The 14094-nt window shown below is 42.0% G+C and overlaps 1 long non-coding RNA gene across 1 annotated transcript; it reads left to right on the top strand.

Moving 5' to 3' along the window:
* The first annotated feature begins 5534 nt into the window (after window positions 1-5534).
* Window positions 5535-10997, top strand: LOC122934064. Its single transcript, XR_006388630.1, has 3 exons — window positions 5535-5788; window positions 10597-10768; window positions 10867-10997. It is a non-coding gene; the product is annotated as an uncharacterized LOC122934064 (long non-coding RNA).
* Window positions 10998-14094: the final 3097 nt, after the last annotated feature.

The raw sequence follows: 14094 nt of genomic DNA, 5'->3' as shown, positions 1-14094 counted from the left end.
GTATATTAAGCTGTGGACATGTATTACTTATAATCTTCAGTCATTATGGTTTTCCCATATGCCCATAAAAAATGTTGGCTGTCTGTGATTTTGGGAGAGGTTGTCTGGTTGGCAACCCTGATTTGTAGGTATAGGAGACAACTATAGATGTTTCGATTTTCACATCACAATTAATAGATTCCAATTGTTAGGTGGTAGCCTATTATGTATATATAGTTCTATCAATATATGTATATAGAGGACTGCCTGTATTTTCAAACTTGGCCATAAGATGAAAAGTGGTCTAAAAACTTCTCACCATCTCAACAGGGGGTAAGGGAAAGACGGAACAGCAAGAAAATAGCTCATAGCATTGGTAAATCGAAGGTGTCACTACAGCAGGTTTCTAAATTAGAGAAAAAGAAACCTTTTAAGCAGTTACGGAGGAAAGAGAAGTCCAAAAGCAGCATTAGAAGCCTTTATATGTGGCCCAAGGGTGTCACATTTTATAGAACATTTTCAAGCTTTTAGTGTTCCCAATGGGCTAGTTCTTCCAATCTACCTTTTGGGTCCATTTTGTCAGGGATATTGTGTTATCCAGCCGCCATGAATTAGAAATGAGAAGGCGAGCTGCTGCCAACAAATGTCTGGCCAAAGTCACGTTTCCTGTAAAAATAGAATTTTGAAAAAAGTAGGAGGACCAGTTGGTTCGCTACAAGTGAGACCAATGTCAAAAACGCCTTTTGTTTTATCGAGAAAGCCTTTCCAAAAAGGCTGCACAACAGGTCAGGACCACCATATATGAAGATAGGTTGCTCCAGGCTCTCCACATTTCCAAAAGGTTAGGATAGGTCTATATGGGATATTTTTTCTGGGGTAAGGTGCCATTCTCTCTTATTCTAATACATCTAGATATAGTTTTTAGTGCTGCAAGAAGGGAAGACATTTGAGAAGGTGTAAACATTAGATGTAAATCTTTTTCCCAAGCTTTGAGACAATTCAAACCATCAGATGTTTGTATTGGAGGGCTTGTCAAATGGTTATACACTAAAGAAGTTACTTTAAGAGGGTATTTGTTCTTGCAAAAGCAGAGTTTTTCAAACCATGATGGTGGCCTATCATAAGCAGGACTTTTAATAAATTTCCTTTAGGGATATTAGTACTTTATTACATATCAAGAAAGGGATAAATTATGTCTGTAAAAGTGAGGGGAGTTCTTGTCCTGTTGCTTTCTGTTTATGGGTCAATACCCATAAAGAATACATAGCTCGAGTTAGTGTATTACATGGAGTGGGAATTTTAGGGTTTAAGGTATTATAAGCTTTTAGCAAAAAAAGTGATCCTGTCACTTAAGTGTCCTCAATGTTCACAGTTTATGGGGAGATAGTTTTCAATCCACTCCTCTATTAAAGGGGTTGTGCAGGGGTTTTATAATAATGACCTATCCTCAGGATAGGTCATCAATATCTGATCGTTGGGGGTCTGACAACCGGCACCCCTGCCAATCAGCTCTTTGAACACGAGGCAGCGCTGCATGGACGTTGTCTCCTCTGGAGCGGCAGTGTAGTGTGATTACAAGTACTCAAGTGAATGGAGTGAGTACTTGTAATTACTTTTTTTCCGATACTACGGGCAGTGTAATGAAGAGGAAGTAGCGCTCTAATAGAGCGCCGTCTCCTCTTCAAACAGCTGATAGGCAGGGGTGCCGGCAGTCTGACCCACACCAATCAGATATTGATGACATATCCTATCCCATGAACAAACCCTTTAAGAAGTATAGTATTTTGGTAAATGTCGAAAATTGGGTAGACCAATACTGCCTTTGTCTTCTGGTCTGGTTAGATATTGGAAAGCAATTCAGGGGTGCCTGGATTGTCATATAAATTTAGAAATTTGTGTCCTTAAGGATTAAAAAAAAGTTGCTGGCAGTTTTATTGATAAAGCTTGAAAAAGATATATGGGGTCTTTTATCAAACGGGTGTAAAGTAGAATTGGCTTAGTTTCTCAAAGCAACTACTTTAAATCACTTTGATAAATGACCCCAAAATTATTTTAGGAAGGATAATGCATTTTACTAAATTGGTTTCTGTCTATCCACAAAGTAATCGGAACATACCAACTATCCATTATTCAGGTAACATCGTCTAGTAATGGTAAGTAATTTAAATTCTATAGGAAGTCCATATTAGCCACTATTTGAATACCAAGATATTGGATAGATGATGGGTGTCAAATCAAAAGGAGAGTGTTCAGCCAGTTTATTATGCTCAGCATGGGGAAGAGAGATATTTAAAACTTATAATTTTCTTGAGTTTATTTTATCAAAAAGAAGCTGCAGATGAGGCAGAGCTGTGTGAGGATTTGTTTTACTCAACATGATATCATCTGCAAAAGCAGTGAGTTTCTGCATCCTGCCACTGCAACTGGGGCTTATAAGGAGATTGATGGTTTGCAAAAGAGTCTCAATAGTAAGCGCAAACGAAGAGGAGAAAGCCAGGATCTATTCGACATTTTGAAAATGGTAGAGGAGGTGTTTACTGCTACTCTAGCTGACGGTTTGGAATACGTAGAGAACATTGAGTCTGCCAACTGAATGGGTATATGGAATTTTAGGAGGGCAAATCGCATAAAGACCCATGATACACGCTGAATACTTTTTTAGCATCAGTGCATAGGAAAATGGCCTTTATTCCATTACACTCAACTAAGTAGATTAGGTATAGGAATTTATACGTGATATATTTTCCTTCTCTTTGGAGAACAAATCTTACTTGATCAGTATCTATAAGTATGAGAAGCAAGGGACGTAATCTGAGAGCAAGTCATTTGGCAATTTGGTAATTTAACAAAGATATAAGTCTAGAGATGTCACTGAACCTTTCTATCTTATGAGAGGGAGAGGGGATTAGAAATGAAGTAGTCAAAAGAATGGATGTCCTAAAAGGGTCATCAGATATTACAAAAAAAAACGGATCTACTTTTTCTTCCCAGAAAAAGCTCCAGTCTTGCAATGTATCTGCAATGCAGCCCAGCCACATTCAATTGAATCCCCATTTTTCCAAACTCAGGCAACCTGACTTCACACAAGGAGAATGTGTGTATTGCTAAACTGTATTTTTCTATTTCATTTTGGCAGTACTACATCATTGAAAAATATTGTCCTTCTGTATTAGTCGGCGCATAGAGAGAAAACTGTTATATAGATGTTAGTTTACTGCTGCAGTGGTGGTGCTGGGGGGGGGGGGCAGATGTCATCTGCTGTGGTCCTCTGCCTGGTCCTCTTTTAACACTGATTGGCTGAGAAGGCATTTATGTGATGCAGAAGAAGGTAGGGACGGTGGTAAACTACCTCCGCCTACTGTATGGGGACGTCTGCCGTCTCTAACAACTGGCTCCCAGCTCCTGCAGCTGCACGATTTGAAGAGTCTTATGCAGACCGGCAGGATTTTTTAAGTGCTCATGCATACTAACGTGTGTGTCCTATGCCTTTATTGTGGCCCACATATAGCGGGTCCATAATATAGTGCAGTCCGAATCACGGATGGGATGCAGACCTATTGACTTGAATGAGTCCACAAGGACGGAGCAGACGCACTCATCGGATGCCCATGGAAGCGCTACAAAATGCTTCTGTGGGATTCTGGTCTGTGCATCTGAACTGCAAAAAAAATAGAACATTGGTCAAGAAAGCAAGATTGATATCAAACTGAACAAACTCAACTTTGCAGAAAAAAAACTAAAAAGACCGTATTGTGTTGGCATACAGACATCAGGAAAGGGTCTTTAGGAAGATTGAAGCACTTGGATATTGGCATGAGTCAGGCCAGTGATCACCTCAATGCTGGAACAGCAGGGGGGAAGTAGATGCCATTCACCCAGGAGATGGTGGATTGAGACAGATTTAGTCAGATTCAAAGCCAAGACCACACCTCTGCAAGGCATCAGTGTTAACTAGAGACAAGTGAAGTTTAGAAAATTTTATTTGGCCGATTCACCAAAGTTTGCCAAGAAATTTGATTCATTACAAATCAATTTGCCATGAATCTGATATACCTGTACATCATGGTGGCTGATGGACTGTATGGAGCGGACTGCTGCAGTGAGTCCGCTCAATACACGGTGGGTGCCTGCTGTATCATACAGCAGGCACCCGGCCACAATGACGGGGAATGGCAATCCTGCTATTTAACCCATCAGATGCCGCAATCAATGCTGATTACGGCATCTTTTTTTTTTTAAATACTTGTTTGTTGATAGCACAACATGCAACTAAAATATTTTTCTCTAATTATGTCCCCTTTCCATAATGGCCTTTGTGATATATGGGATGTATGGGTTATTGTCTCCTGGGGCGAATCTAGAAGCTATGGCGTAGTGTTTTTTTTATATAATTTTTTTTTTTTTTTCAATTTTCATTTAGACTTTATTTATTTTTATTTTTTTACATTTTACTTTGTGCACTTCATGGTCATACAAAACCTTTGGGGGGCATTTAATGTGACATGTTTTTCATTTACTGTTGATTTCTCCTGTTGCTGGAGCTGACACTTTAGTCCTGGTTACACAGGGACTACAGTCCTCACAGAGGTGGTACAGGGTTGTACAAACGCACTGCATAGCTGCCTCCAGCACATTGATCACTGAGCGATTGAGAAAGCAGAGATGGTAAAAAACCATCCCTGTCTTCTCTATGGGGAGCCAGCAGACTCCTGCTCCTTCAGCTGCATCATTAGTTTGTGATGTCTGCAAGGTAATTTTAAAATGTCCCTGCAAGGATGAAGGACAACTTTCCAGACCTATTTAGTCTAGTCAACAAGTGGTCGGGAACTGGTCAAAGGAGAGGTCATTGTGATTAACAGATGGTATGTATAATCTTGAAATGCTGTAGAAAAAGCAGCATAAACACAATATCCAAATCATTTTGGGAAGATTGTTGAAAAAAATCTGCATAATTTTTTTTAGGTCAAATACAGTTCAGATTTGCTAGACCTTCCAGGGAACTCAGAGCATTTGTTCACTTCTGAAAGCAAATTCACAGATTATGTGCAGCATAGTATCTTCATAAAAAGTGAAAGCTACCTTGCATCATTTGCACCTAAGTTACAGCCTGTATGATAGCCCAAAGCAGCATTCAAAATTCGGCTGGTTACCATTGAGAGATTTCAGCTCTGAAGCCTGTGATGGAGGAAATACAAGGAATCCACAGTGTTTGTATTATTTGTTTTCCAAGTTATAAGTGAATAGGTTATTCTTGTGGCGCACTGAACAATGCAAATAAGGAAGTAGTAGCAGTCTGGCACAGAAAAACTTAGTAAATAAAGTTGCCTTTTCCACAGTATGCACTTTCTGGTAGAAACCTGCTGGACTGGTCTTGATTTAGGAGCTAGAATGGTCTACATTTCTTTGTCTACATGAACTATTGGAAATCCTCTTTTAAGAAAAAAGCCCTATCTGACATTTTTTACGGAATCGGTCATGAAAGGATCAGTGGATGGAGTTTAGAAGAGTCAATGTTTCCTGTGGGAGCATGTGGAAAAACAATGTGCTGCCTGTAAACATTTCCTGCACACTCAGCATGGCGTGTAAACACAGACATTAGATTTCTGACCTTAAAGGAACACGCCAAAGAAATGATACTCTGTGTAATACTTACTGCTGGCCCTAAAGCGGGTGTGTGGATCTGTGAGTCATGCACTGCCCCTCCGGTCCTACAATAGACATAATATACCGTACGGCATTGGTTTTGCCGGGAATGTTTCTTTAACAGAAGTCCTGTTCATACAGCGCAGATGAACCACACTATTATCAGGTAAGCCGTAGTCTAGAACTGTAGCATGCACATTGTTCATGGTTTTGTATTGGTTGCTGTTCACAGAGGGTAAGCAGCACTTTTAATATGAAACTCATAATTGTGGAGTCTAAAGCCATCATACCCATTAGATACATGTGATTCTATGCTAAACTAGGAGATAGTCTAAAGGTTTGTGCATTCCTCAAAGGGTTATGGACTTTCCCATACGCAATCCCATGTTGCGTCCCCCATTGTAGTTTCTGTTAGCAACAGCTAGCATTACAGATAGGCTGAAGTTATTGAGGTGTGGTCTCAAGGTGATCGACAGGAATTGTAATCAGTTGGTGCATGGGTTGTGGAAGGTGGAATTTGGTACTTATCAGTAGACAGGTCAGAATGGGCAGCAAACATAGAAACTTTGTCAAGAAACCAAGGTTGATATCAAACATAACAAACACAACTTTGCAGGAAAAAAAAAAAAAAGTCCTTATTGTGTCGGCATACAGACATCAGGGAAGTGTCTTTAGGAAGATTGAAGCACTGGGGTATTGGCATGAGTCATGCCAGTGATCACCTCAATGCTGGAACAGAGTGGCAGGGGGAAAGCAGATGCCATTCTCCCAGGAGATGGTGAGACAGATTTAGTCAGATTTAAAGCCAAGACCACACCTCTGCAAGGCATCAGTGTTAACTAGAGATGAGAAAAGTTTTTAAAATATTTGATTTGGCCGATTCGCCGAAGTTTGCCAAGAAATTTGATTCATTACAAATTAATTTGCCATGAATCGCTATGAATCCGATATACCTGTACATCATGGTGGCTGATCGACTGTATGGAGCCGACTGCTTCAGTGAGTCCGCTCCATACGCGGTGGGTGCCTGCTGTATCGAATAGAAGACACCTGGCCACAATCACGGGGAATGGCAATCCTGCCATTTAACCCATCAGATGACGCGATCAATCCTAATTGCGGCATCTGTGAGTTAAGGCAGAGGGATGGGGATCCCGCTGCCTTCTGATCAGAGACCAAGCTGTGAAATCGCTGGGGTTCAGGACGCTTCAGAAGCTTCCCATGGCTGCCATGGTAACCTCTTTGCTGCGCTGTGCGTGAGACACAGCTTAGTAAGGAGTGTGTCAAAATCTCATTCACCCTAATAGATCTCTATTAGGGTGCATAGGACAAAGGAACAGATATGGTAGTTGGCCTCCTTGTTAATACTTAACTTTTAATACATCCATTAAAATAGCCAAATAAATAATAAGTGAACGCACGCTTGTGCAATGATTATCCGTGCAAAAAATGAAAGAGTCTGAAGTAGGTTCGTGGTCCCTGGGGAGGGAGGGGGGGTGGTCCCGGTGTCAGGGTGCTGGGACTCTGACCCTAATTGCCCCTACTTGGCCTGAGCTAATCTTTACGCCCAGGGAGCAGAGTGCTCACCCTGACAACGGAGACCCCTCTGAGCCGTCCCTCACACCTTACTAGGATTCCCTGTTTGTCCCTTTTAATCTTGCGACTGCCCAGCTTCGTCAGGGTGTACAGCAGGGGGACACTAGTAGGTGAAAATAAATTGTCCCGACGCGTTTCCTTGGAGGTAATCAAAATCATCAGGGGACTGATAACACAGATGTAGCGCTGGTAATCGGCTGTACCTGAAAAGGTGTTGTCCTACACAGCTATAATGCTATAGCGTGCCGGTGCGGACAGAAAAGTAATGCATATGGCATTACTTCTCCAACCCCAGCGCTCTCCTGCCCTACAGGTGGGAGCCCTTCTTCTGCCATCTGCTTTTCCTCCTTTTCCACATCCTCTTATATCAAAGGGAATATGTCATCAGGAACATCCAGCTCCTCCTCTCTCTGCATCTTGCTGACTTTTCTAGGACATGGAGACTTTGAATGATGATTTGGAAGAAGTAAAGCCAGCAAAGATACAGAGATAAATGTAACCGAGATAAAATGTAATGGCAATATTTGCATCTCTTCAGTGTTTTGGACCCAGTTCTGCTTTTGATTTACAAATACTGATCAAATACTGACTGTGTGAAACAATCTTTTCTGTTCTTCTATCTGATCATATTAACGGAAAATTAGCAGTGATGTTAACACGGCCAAACAGGGACAATAGTGGCCCCATAACAGAGTATGGAGTGGGTCGAGCAGCAGTGGAAGTAACATTGAAAGTGGGGATTGTGGCAGCAGTTGTATACAGCACAAGATGGTGGCAGATCGCAGTAGTGCATAACCTAACAACAGCAGCAATGCTTGATTCATCTTTATCAAGGTTAGTCTCTAAACATTTTGGGTGGAAAGGCCCTCCTGCTATATTGAACACCCACTTTTATACCACACTGCTGACCAGGCAATAAAGCATGCCTAGGGCAAACTCGGCCACTTGCAGCCATACTTCAAGTTTGCATGCCCAGTAGTCCAGGGAATCGTGGACTGCACCCTGTCACCCATGATCCAAGTATGCCGCCACCTGCTGGTTGAGGTTCTGCTGCATGTCCCACTGCTGCTGCTGAGTGGTTTCTTTAGAAGGCAGCTGAAGAATAATTCTCATCAGAGACTCCAGACTTAAGCTACTGCTTATGTAGCTGGTGCTGCTACTTCACCCACCCCCTTACAGTAATGGCAGTGGAGTGAGAGTGCAAAGAGTCCCCCTGGTCAGACCATCGTGGTCTCTATAGTAGTCAATTTTTGCATCCCTCTCAGAAGGACTAAAAAATGTCCCAATTTTTTAGATCTTCTGAGAGGGTCTAACAATGTGAATATCTAGTAGTAATCCCTATGCTGATTCCTGACAATGTGTCTGTCACTACACAAATGAGAAAGCATGCATCTGGCCATTTGCTCAAGGGACTCAGAGGGCCTCCTTTCCTCCATCTCCACTGCATACTGCCACGATCTGTCAGGGTCAACTGCCTCAGCTGCATCATCACCCTCCAGCTCATCATGCTCCTCTCCTGTTGCTTGGGCAGATAAACCACCTAGTTGTGTATAAAATTCCAGTGCGTTTGTGTCCTCCTCCTCTGCCAGTTCGTCCTCATTAAGGGTCAGGTGGCCATAATATGTAGGCACTACGTCTTCTGTCCTCTCCCCAATGAGATTTGTCAGCATTCCCTCCAGAATGTGAAGGAGTGGAATTACATCATTCATCCCATAGTTCTGCGGACTGACAAATAAAGTGGCCTCCTCAAATAGCCTGAGCAAATGGCACGTGTCACACATGAGCTGCCACTGTCTAACATGGAAGTTACACTGGGGAGTAGACCTGTACTTTTGCAGAATTAAGAAATCATTGACCGCCTACCTCTGCTTGTACAGGCAGTCTAACATACAAAGCATGGCGTTCCAACAGGTGGAAATGTCACATATCAGGCAATGTTGGGCAAGAGCATTTTGCCTCTACAGCTGAAGGAGGGTGTGTTTTGCACGGTAAGAGTGGCTAAATCCTTGACATTTTCAAGATGTCTTGCAGTTGGGTGGAAGACTTCAGGAACTGGGTGAGAACCAGACTGAAGACGTACACCATGCAACAGTCAGCCCTCCCTGATGCAGTGCAGACAAAATGCTCTTCCAATTATCAGTAACTATGGTTCCTACCTCCAGTTGATGAGGAGACAGTGTTCAATTTCTTTATTGATGACGGCGAGCAATTCCTACCTGGTGTGGCTCAGTTCGCCAAGGCTGACCAAGTGCAGAACCGCATGACAACACCTAGCTTTGCATAGGTGATAAGCTGGAGGACCACTGTGAACTGTTCCTACATTGGAGGGTGAGGACAAGGTAGAGGATGAGGCGGCAGAAGAGGACATCGGCACATAATTCCAGCATTACAACTCGGAGGCGGCATTGCCATCACCTGGCCAAGTTGCTGGTGTGCCTGGGTCGGAACCAGATTTACCCAGTGGGCTGTAAACTACAGATATTGTCCTTGACCACAGTTACAACTCCATACATGAGCGCTGGCGTGAATTCTACCAGTCACAGAGAGGACCAAGGATAGGCCCACCTTCTGCTCAATGTGTGCAGGGCTGGTACAGCTTTATATGAAAAGTAATGTTGGATTGGGACTCTCCATCACATCCCTGATATCTCGCAACATGTGCTCCCAACTGACTCTTATCATCAGTATTTGCACGCTGAAAGGAGTCCACAGTGGACCTCTCCTCCCATTCTGGGCTGGCCTGTAACTGCTCACAGTCCTCACAAGGCTGTAGGATCACAGGGGATGGCTACCTGCAGATAAGCTGGCTGCATGGCATTATGGGTGATCTTGCGTGGCTTCTTCCTTTCACTTTGTAACATGTGCAGCCGCCATTTTAGGAAAAACTGATTCATTACCTCAAAGCGCAAAGAGATTTGTTTTTGATGCAGACTGAATTCTGCTTCGCTCAACACTAGTGTTAACCACTGAGCTACCATGCTGTCCATCCATCTTAATGGGTGATTAAAAGTGATCATTTACAGTATAAACATCCGCTATAGGCCCTTTCACCACACATAAAACTGGTTGTGTGAAATCAAGATAATTGGCCATCCACATACCATATTCTTTATCACTCTTGTTATACTTCAGGCTATGATGAGATCATTTCCAGATAACCATATAACCATGCAACCTTACACAATGGCGTTCCCACTTAATAAGATATTTTACTACAGTATCAGTATTGTGCCCACAGTATTCATATTCTCTGCCTGCGATGCCAAGAATAAAGAGATTGAAACTTAGGTGCTCGAGTTGTTTGTGCAGATTCTAACAATAGCTATAGGGAGTTGCCCGAGAAACTGAAAGGGAAATATTTTCTTCTGTCATTTGCAGGACACTGCATATAAATAATTTGGGAAGGAATCTTTTAATGATGATGACCCATTAACCTAATTCCAAATTAAAGGATTGAGACATGAGTCAACATATATGAGGTATCTTATAACTAAAGGATTAATCAAGAATTTGGATCAAGGAAGTTTGAATATTTGCAACCTAATGTAGAGTAAGTAATTAAAACCTGTTGTTTTCGGTAGATTCAACATATTCAAATGTAGTGTATATCACAGTGAAATATGTCAACAATTGTTTTTTATCATGCAGATGTATGGTAAATGTCTGTTTTAGACAACCGTGCCTAACAGACACTTCTGCCGGGTTCTGGCCGGATGTGGCCACTTCCATTCGGGACATAGGCAAGTTACTAACAAATACAGATTAGCTGAAATGACCAGAGAACCCCTTTAAAGGAATTGTATGAGATTAAAAAGCATGGCTTCTTTCTTCAACAGTGCCACATTTGTCCATGGGATGTGTCTTGCATTGTAATTAATTATGTGACCAAGCAGCGATACAGAAACAAACAATAGAAAACAGTGGAGCTGTTTTCTGACGTATACAACTAAGAGTTTTAAATTTAATACAACTCCTTGAAAGGGGGTTTCCATCCTGTAGATATTGATGACATCCTCAGGATTAGTGGAGGTCTATGATCCGGCACCCCCACCAATCAACTGATCTCAGCAGCCACCAGCACCGAAAAAACTAATTGTTTGCAGAAGACTTTGACCACTATATTGTGGCCGTGCCAGCATACTGCAGCTCAGCTGCCTTTTGTTTTAATTGGAAATGAACTGCAATACACTGGCACGCCCACTACACAGTGGCCAGAGCATTCTGCTTCCAGGTTCAGCATCTGCCAAGAACAAATAATCAGTGGGAGTATAGGGTGTCAGACCTGCTTACAGTTGGGTCCCATATTTGAGATATCTGTCTATAAACTCAAGTCAAGAAGCAGGAACATGGAGGACAAATAACTATTCTTGTGTTTCCCCCACAAATCACAGTTAATAATAGGAGTTCCCCATTCAGATACAGCTTGCTGGAGGAGAACCTTTAATCTAATAAGGGATGGCGGCAAGGAAAGGAAGACTTCTAACAAAAAATATAAGCTCTTACAGAGGCTCTGTTGTGAAGATCAACCCTATTAAACCCAGTATACTTCCTGGTAGGGTTGCTCATGCTGATTAAAATTATGCCTTTCTTTTGTCTGTATATTAAACAACTGCAGAAATATCTGCATTTTTATTTATATGCAAATTAGTAAGTTGGAGCACCAGGGGGTGGTGCTGAATCCTTGGAGAACTACTTATGTAACACACATGTCTTCTCCCCTTGATTGACAGAGCTAGACATCAGCATGCTGAGGAAAGAGTTGTGTCCTAGAGCTGTGTTTTAGAATGTACATATCATATACACTACTTACTATAGCCTTGCCATGTTGAGAATAGAGGTTTTCTATACTTAGAACGCTAATATATATTACTGATTCATTAAAGGGAGTCTGTCACCACATTTTAGCATGTTAGACCGTTAAAATAGGGTTATGTGATCCAGCCAGAACATAAAAACGGTACCTTTGTGGTAGAAAACGGACTTTTCAATTTGCAGAAAACGAACTTAGAAGATTATCTTCTGAACCCTCTCAAGTGCCCAGGGCGGTCTCTCAATCCTCGGAGCCCCAGGCAGGCACCTCCTAAACGGCTGATAACTCCGCCCTCCGTGCGCCTCTGCCCGCCCGTTTACTCCCCTCCCCTGTCCCTTTCCACTGCGGCAGTGCGGTACAAATCGTAGCGGGCGCATGCGCAATGCGATGCCCGCTCCTGGCAGGGCATCGCAATACCTATTGCGCATGTGCCCGCTACGATTTGTACCGCACAGCCGCAGTGGAAAGGGACAGGGGAGTAAACGGGCGGGCAGAGGCGCACGGAGGGCGGAGTTATCAGCCGTTTAGGAGGTTCCTGCCTGGGGCTCCGAGGATTGAGAGACCGCCCTGGGCACTTGAGTGGGCTCAGAAGATAATCTTATAAGTTCGTTTTCTGCAAATTGAAAAGTCCGTTTTCTACCACAAAGGTACCGTTTTTATGTTCTGGCTGGATCACATAACCCTATTTTAACGGTCTAACATGCTAAAATGTGGTGACAGACTCCCTTTAACATAAATAATATATGATAATAGAGACACTAATAATATGTATTAACTTTCTAAGTATAGAAAACAGGTATCCTCATCAAGATAAGGCAGTAACCTGGAAGTAAGTGGTCAGCTTTGCAAATCCCAGGAAAGAATTCTAGATTTGTTTCTTCGGTTATTTTTTTTTCTCCCTTATTTAACCCATAATAAAAAGCTATAGAATTGCTATATTGATAATAGAGATTTTATAATAGAGATTTTCTATGCTTAGAAAGCTAACACATACTACTGGCATCTATATTTTATAATCATATATTGTACCTGTTAATAATCCAGTAATACACATTAGCTTTCTAAGCACAGACAACCTCTATTCACAACATGGTAAGGCTATAGTAAGCAGTGTATATCATATGTACACACTAGGACACAGCTCTGCCCTCAGCATGCTGATGTCTAGCCCTGTCAGTCAAGGGGAAAGAGGGAGTTTGCAGAGCACAGAAGTGTTAAAAAAAGCAGTGCTCCTGGAATTCATCCCCACCCTTTATTTGCATATGAATACAAACACAAATATCTCTTCAGATGTTTAACATACTGACAAAAGTAAGGTATCATTTAATTAGCATGATCAACCCTATCAGGCAGTATGTCTGATTTAATAGTGCTGATCATGCTGACAGAGGCTCTTTAAGCTAGTCAAACACTTAAGATGGCTAGATAGACAATAATTCCTCCCCACTATAAACATGCACACCCAGTACATGTTTTTCTTTCATGGGGATCAGAAAATAAGCTGCTGCCAGACCCCTCTGATAGCATCAATAAAAGATCTGCCATAAACAGAAAAAAAAAAGATTTGTACAGCAAAACATGTTTTGTCTGAAGATGTTAAGTACCCTGCTACTGCAAAATATGTATTTTAAACCAAAGTATTGATCGGAAAAAGTCTTGAAGCAACACAACATAAGGGTTAACCCACTTCTTCCCCTATTAGGATAGACAAACAAAACAATTAATTAAATGATGGATACATAATTAGACAAATAAGGAACTCCCACAAAGTCACCCAGATGAAGAAAACAGATGTGTAAGTATGCAGCAATAAAGTTTAATGGGTGGGAAAAAATGTGCTACTTCAGGACTCTTGGAAAGAAGAAATTTTGGTGAGTAAATTTTCTATTTTGTCCTTCAGCAGCACAAAATTAAGTAGATGCCACTTCCAACACTTGTCTGCAGCCTGAAGTCTATAGTGTCTAGCAAACATGCAGGAAGAAGACCACATGGCCGCTTGGCAAATCTGGTCAAAGTAAACATGAGACAATTCTGCCCAGGAAGTTGAAGCAGGTCTGGTGGATTAT

Source organism: Bufo gargarizans, chromosome 4, assembly GCF_014858855.1.
Source record: "Bufo gargarizans isolate SCDJY-AF-19 chromosome 4, ASM1485885v1, whole genome shotgun sequence".
Lineage (NCBI taxonomy): Eukaryota > Metazoa > Chordata > Amphibia > Anura > Bufonidae > Bufo > Bufo gargarizans.
Note: the sequence above shows the minus strand (reverse complement) of the source record. Positions and strands in the feature narration are given on the sequence as shown.